Raw genomic sequence first — 6,828 nt, 5'->3', positions numbered from 1 at the left:
TATTTAAACAGTTTTCAACACAACAATAGCAATTTCATACACATAGAGCATACACATAGTTGCGTCATACACATAGATCACATCGTAGCACATATATTCAAACAACACGTAGCAATAGAGACATGGTTTGAAATGACATAGAGTTCACAACACGATACTTATGAAGATAGAGTTCACAACACTAGCAAATGCATCTATCCTCCGCGACGTCCCCTCCTCACGGGCTGCTTTCGGACGGCCAACCTTTTCGTCCGCTGCCGTGGCTCTTGTTGCTGCTCCTCCTCCTGCTCCTGCTGATGCTGCTCCTCCTCCTCCTCTGAAGATAACGGCTCATCGTTCCTCATCCTCCTCAAAGATGATCTCCGCGGCGGCGCCTCATCCTCCTCAATGACAACCTTCTTTCCTCGGTTGACATAATCATCCAGAGTGTATCGGGCTGGAGCCTTGCCCCTTGGCTTCAACTGGTACGCAGACCGTGTGGCTTGCTTCTTGCGTTGACTCACAATGCCTTGACTCAGGATGGTGTCGTCTTCAGAAACATGAACACATGAGATTACAAAAAGTTGAAACTAGTAAGCACATGTTTGACAGCAACAAAATAGTCCATACCTCCGCCTCTTCAGAAGAGGATGAGGCAATTTCGCCGTCGCGGCAACCTAGCAAGTTGGCTAACCGCCGTATCTTTTGTGCAGTGTTCTGCGTCATGGAAGTCACGGTTACAAAGCCACCCGAATATAATAGCTATCAAAGTTGGTGATTCTACCTTAATGAAATGCCGCAACGGTCCGATAGGCTTTTCATCTCTATGGCTCTGATCCCAAATCACCTCGCACTCGTCAGCTGTTTTCTGAATCTCGGACCGTTGTGACAAACATATTATACACAATTTAAGCGATCACATGCCAATGTAGATGATGTACTAGCTAATGAGAGAATACGTTACCACGAAGTTCAGCTCGGAAGCAATAGAAGTCGATCTTCCTTTGCGAGCATAGATGTCGTGCTGGCTTTGCGCAACCTCATCGAACTCGATGGGGTCGTCCAAGATGTCGTCATCATACGCGGGTTTCACTAACTCGATACGCGTGCTTTGATAAAACCATTGGAGATAGTTGTTGAAAGCGGCCAAGTCGTGAGGCACAATCTCCACATGGCCAACATTCCGTACCGCCTCCAAACAGTGTTGGAACGCTGTGACGTGGCCGCTATGATGGACAGGCCAATTTGTGATCTTCCTCTGCCGCTGCCTATCAAGCCTGCAAGAATCAAGAAGTTAGATTCTATCTCTTCAATCAACAAACTTTCATCGCATGATTCAAGAAGTTTACCTATGAAGCGCGTGGTCCGTGTCTTGCCACTGAGGTGGGCTCTCCTTATACATCCCAAATTGTCTCATCACTCTGTGCGGTGATGTCTACGGGAGCTTCTATTCTTGTAGACAGTGTTGGGCCTCCAAGAGCAGAGGTTTGTAGAACAGCTACAAGTTTCCCTTAAGTGGATCACCCAAGGTTTATCGAACTCAGGGAGGAAGAGGTCAAAGATATCCCTCTCATGCAACCACTGCAACCACAAAGCAAGAAGTCTCTTGTGTCCCCAACACACCTAATAGGTGCACTAGTTCGGCGAAGAGATAGTGAAATACGAGGTGGTATGAATAAGCAGTAGCAACGGCACCGAGAAAAGTGCTTTGCCCGGGACGATAAACAAGCGGTAGTAACGCAGCGGTAGTAACGCGGTAAAACGATGAAACAAGCGAGCGATAGCGATATTTAGGAACAAGGCCTAGGGATTAGACTTTCACTAGTGGACACTCTCAACATTGATCACATAACGAGAATAGATAAATGCATACTCTACACTCTTGTTGGATGATGAACACATTGCGTAGGATTACACGAACCCTCAATGCCGGAGTTAACAAGCTCCACAATTCAATGTTCATATTTAAATAACCTTAGAGTGCAAGAAAGATCAACACGACTAAACCAAGTACTAACACAGCATGCACACTTGTCACCTTCACGCTATGTAGGAGGAATAGATCACATCAATACTATCATAGCAATAGTTAACTTCACAATCTACAAGAGATCATGATCATAGCATACGCCAAGTACTAACACGGATGCACACACTGTCACCATTACACCGTGTAGGAGGAATAGAACTACTTTAATAACATCACTAGAGTAGCACATAGATAAATTGTGATACAAAACACATTGCAATCATAAAGAGATATAAATAAGCACTTCACTACGCCATTCATAACAGTGAGTAAGTATTACGTGAAATATAGCCTAAGAGACCCACACGGTGCACACACTCGTCACCTTTACACACGTGGGACAAGGAGTCTCACGGAGATCACATAAGTAAAACTCACTTGACTAGCATAGTGACATCTAGATTACAAGCATCATCATATGAATCTCAATCATGTAAGGCAGCTCATGAGATTATTGTATTGAAGTACATAGGAGAGAGATGAACCACATAGCTACCGGTACGGCCCCGAGCCTCGATGGAGAACTACTCCCTCCTCATGGGAGCGGCGGCGGTGATGAAGATGGCGGTGGAGATGGCAGCGGTGTCGATGGAGAAGCCTTCAGGGGCACTTCCCCGCTCCGGCGGGTGCCGGAACGGAGACTCATGTCCCCGGATCTTGGCTTCACGATGGCGGCGGCTGCGGAAGGTTTTCCGTATCGTGGTTTTTCGTATCAGGGTTTTCTCGACGGAGGCTTTAAATAGGCGAAGAGGCAGCGCAGGAGGGCTGAAGGGGCGACGACACTATAGGGCGGCGCGGCCAGGGCCTGGGCCGCGCCGGCCTATGGTCTGGGACCCGGTGCCCCCTCCGAGTCCTTCTCGTGTGTTACTGGATGCTTCCGTGAAAATAGGAACACGGGTCTTGATTTCGTCCGATTCGAGAATATTTCGTTACTAGGATTTACGAAACCAAAAACAGAGAAAACGAGAGCTGGCTCTTCGGCATCTTGTTAATAGGTTAGTTCCAGAAAATGCACGAATATGACATAAAGTGTGCATATAACATGTAGAAATCATCAATAATGTGGGATGGAACATAAGAAATTATCGATACGTCGGAGACGTATCAGCATCCCCAAGCTTAGTTCTGCTCGTCCCGAGCAGGTAAAACGATAACAAAGATAATTTCTGAAGTGACATGCCATCATAAACTTGATCATACTATTTGTAAACATATGTAGTGAATGCAGCGATCAAAACAATGGTAATGACATGAGTAAACAAGTGAATCATAAAGCAAAGACTTTTCATGAATAGTACTTCAAGACAAGCATCAATAAGTCTTGCATAAGAGTTAACTCATAAAGCAATAAATCAAAGTAAAGGCATTGAAGCAACACAAAGGAAGATTAAGTTTCAGCGGTTGCTTTCAACTTGTAACATGTATATCTCATGGATAATTGTCAACATAGAGTAATATAACAAGTACAATATGCAAGTATGTAGGAATCAATGCACAGTTCACACAAGTGTTTGCTTCTTGAGGTGGAGAGAGATAGGTGAACTGACTCAACATAAAAGTAAAAAGAATGGTCCTTCAAAGAGGAAAGCATCGATTGCTATATTTGTGCTAGAGCTTTTATTTTGAAAACATGAAACAATTTTGTCAACGGTAGTAATAAAGCATATGAGTTATGTAAATTATATCTTACAAGTTGCAAGCCTCATGCATAGTATACTAATAGTGCCCGCACCTTGTCCTAATTAGCTTGGACTACCGGATCTTTGCAATGCACATGTTTTAACCAAGTGTCACAATGGGGTACCTCCATGCTGCCTGTACAAAGGTCTAAGGAGAAAGCTCGCATTTTGGATTTCTCGCTTTTGATTATTCTCAACTTAGACATCCATACCGGGACAACATGGACAACGAGATAATGGACTCCTCTTTAATGCATAAGCATGTGGCAACAATTATTATTCTCATATGAGATTGAGGATGTGTGTCCAAAACTGAAACTTCCACCATGAATCATGGCTTTAGTTAGCGGCCCAATGTTCTTCTCTAACAAAATGCATGCTCCAACCATGAAGGTGGTAGATCTCTCTTACTTCAGACAAGACGGACATGCATAGCAACTCACATGATATTCAACAAAGAATAGTTGATGGCGTCCCCAGAAACATGGTTATCGCACAACCAGCAACTTAATAAGAGATAAAGTGCATAAGTACATATTCAATACCACAATAGTTTTTAAGCTATTTGTCCCATGAGCTATATATTGCAAAGGTGAATGATGGAATTTTAAAGGTAGCACTCAAGCAATTTACTTTGGAATGGCGGATAAATACCATGTAGTAGGTAGGTATGGTGGACACAAATGGCATAGTGGTTGGCTCAAGTATTTTGGATGCATGAGAAGTATTCCCTCTCGATACAAGGTTTAGGCTAGCAAGGTTATTTGAAACAAACACAAGGATGAACGGTGCAGACAAAACTCACATAAAAGACATATTGTAAACATTATAAGACTCCACACCGTCTTCCTTGTTGTTCAAAACTCAATACTAGATATTATCTAGACTCTAGAGAAACCAAATATGCAAACCAAATTAGCAAGCTCTAAGTGTTTCTTCATTAATGGGTGCAAAGTATATGATGTAAGAGCTTAAACATGAGCACAACAATTGCCAAGTATCAAATTATCCAAGACATTTTAGAGTTACTACATGTAGTATTTTCCAATTCCAACCATATAACAATTTAACGAAGAAGAAACTTCGCCATGAATACTATGAGTAGAGCTTAAGGACATACTTGTCCATATGCTACAGCGGAGCGTGTCTCTCTCCCACAAAGTGAATGCTAGGATCCATTTTATTCAAACAAAACAAAAACAAAAACAAACCGACGCTCCAAGCAAAGTGCATAAGATGTGACGGAAGAGGAACCTGATAATGTTGTCGATGAAGAAGGGGATGCCTTGGGCATCCCCAAGCTTAGACGCTTGAGTCTTCTTAGAATATGCAGGGGTGAACCACCGGGGCATCCCCAAGCTTAGAACTTTCACTCTTCTTGATCATAGTATATCATCCTCCTCTCTTGACCCTTGAAAACTTCCTCCACACCAAACTCGAAACAACTCATTAGAGGGTTAGTGCACAATAAAAATTAACATGTTCAGAGGTGACACAATCATTCTTAACACTTCTGGACATTGCATAAAGCTACTTGGACATTAATGGATCAAAGAAATTCATCCAACATAGCAAAAGAGGCAATGCGAAATAAAAGGCAGAATCTGTCAAAACAGAACAGTCCGTAAAGATGGATTTTATTAGGCCACCAGACTTGCTCAAATGAAAATGCTCAAATTTAATGAAAGTTGCGTACATATCTGAGGATCATGCACGTAAATTGGCTTAATTTTCTGAGCTACCTACAGGGAGGTAGACCCAGATTCGTGACAGCAAAGAAATGCTGGAACTGCGCAGTAATCCAAATCTAGTACTTACTTTACTATCAAAGACTTTACTTGGCACAACAAAACATAAAACTAAGATAAGGAGAGGTTGCTACAGTAGTAAACAACTTCCAAGACACAAATATAAAACAAAGTACTGTAGCAAAATAACACATGGGTTATCTCCCAAGAAGTTCTTTCTTTATAGCCATTAAGATGGGCTCAGCAGTTTTAATGATGCGCTCGCAAGAAATAGTAGTTGAAGCAAAAGAGGGCATCAAGAGGCAAATTCGAAACACATTTAAGTCTAACATGCTTCCTATGCATAAGAATCTTGTAAATAAACAAGTTCATGAAGAGCAAAGTAACAAGCATAGGAAGATAAAACAAGTGTAGCTTCAAAAATTTCAGCACATAGAGAGGCATTTTAGTAACATGAAAATTTCTACAACCATATTTTCCTCTCTCATAATAACTTTCAGTAGCATCATGAGCAAACTCAACAATATAACTATCACATAAAGCATTCTTATCATGAGTCTCATGCATAAAATTATTACTCTCCACATAAGCATAATCAATTTTATTAGTAATAGTGGGAGCAAATTCAACAAAGTAGCTATCATTATTATTCTCATCATCAAATATAGGAGGAATATTGTAATCATAATCAAATTTATCCTCCATAATAGGCGGTACTAAAAGACCAATATCATTATAATCATCATAAATAGGAGGCAAAGTATCATCAAAGAAAATTTTCTCCTCAATGCTTGGGGGACTAAAAAGATCATGAAAACCAGCTTCCCGAAGCTTAGAACTTTCTATATCATTATCAACAATGGTGTTCAAAGCGTTCATACTAATATTACTACCAGCATGCAAATATGATTCCATAGGTTTTTTAATTTTCGCATCAAACAATCCATGTTTTAAATCAGGAAATAGAATAAGAAGCTCATTGTTGTCCATTATGCCAAACTAGTGTAAACAAGAAACAAAAAGATGCAATTGCGGGATCTAAAGGAAATAGCTTCGAGCACAAACACAATGGCGCCGAGAAAAGTACTGTTACACGGAGCCGGAGTATGAGTGCCTTTTTACCTTTCCTCCCCGGCAACGGCGCCGAGAAAAGTGCTTGATGTCTACGGGAGCTTCTATTCTTGTAGACGGTGTTGGGCCTCCAAGAGCGAGAGGTTTGTAGAACGGCGGCAAGTTTCCCTTAAGTGGATCACCCAAGGTTTATCGAACTCGGGGAGGAAGAGGTCAAAGATATCCCTCTCATGCAACCACTGCAACCACAAAGCAAGAAGTCTCTTGTGTCCCCAACACACCTAATAGGTGCACTAGTTCGGCGAAGAGATAGTGAAATACG

This window comes from Lolium rigidum, chromosome 5 (assembly GCF_022539505.1).
Source record: "Lolium rigidum isolate FL_2022 chromosome 5, APGP_CSIRO_Lrig_0.1, whole genome shotgun sequence".
Classification (NCBI taxonomy): Eukaryota; Viridiplantae; Streptophyta; class Magnoliopsida; order Poales; family Poaceae; genus Lolium; species Lolium rigidum.
The sequence above is the reverse complement of the archived record's forward strand: the minus strand, read 5'-3'. Positions refer to the sequence as shown.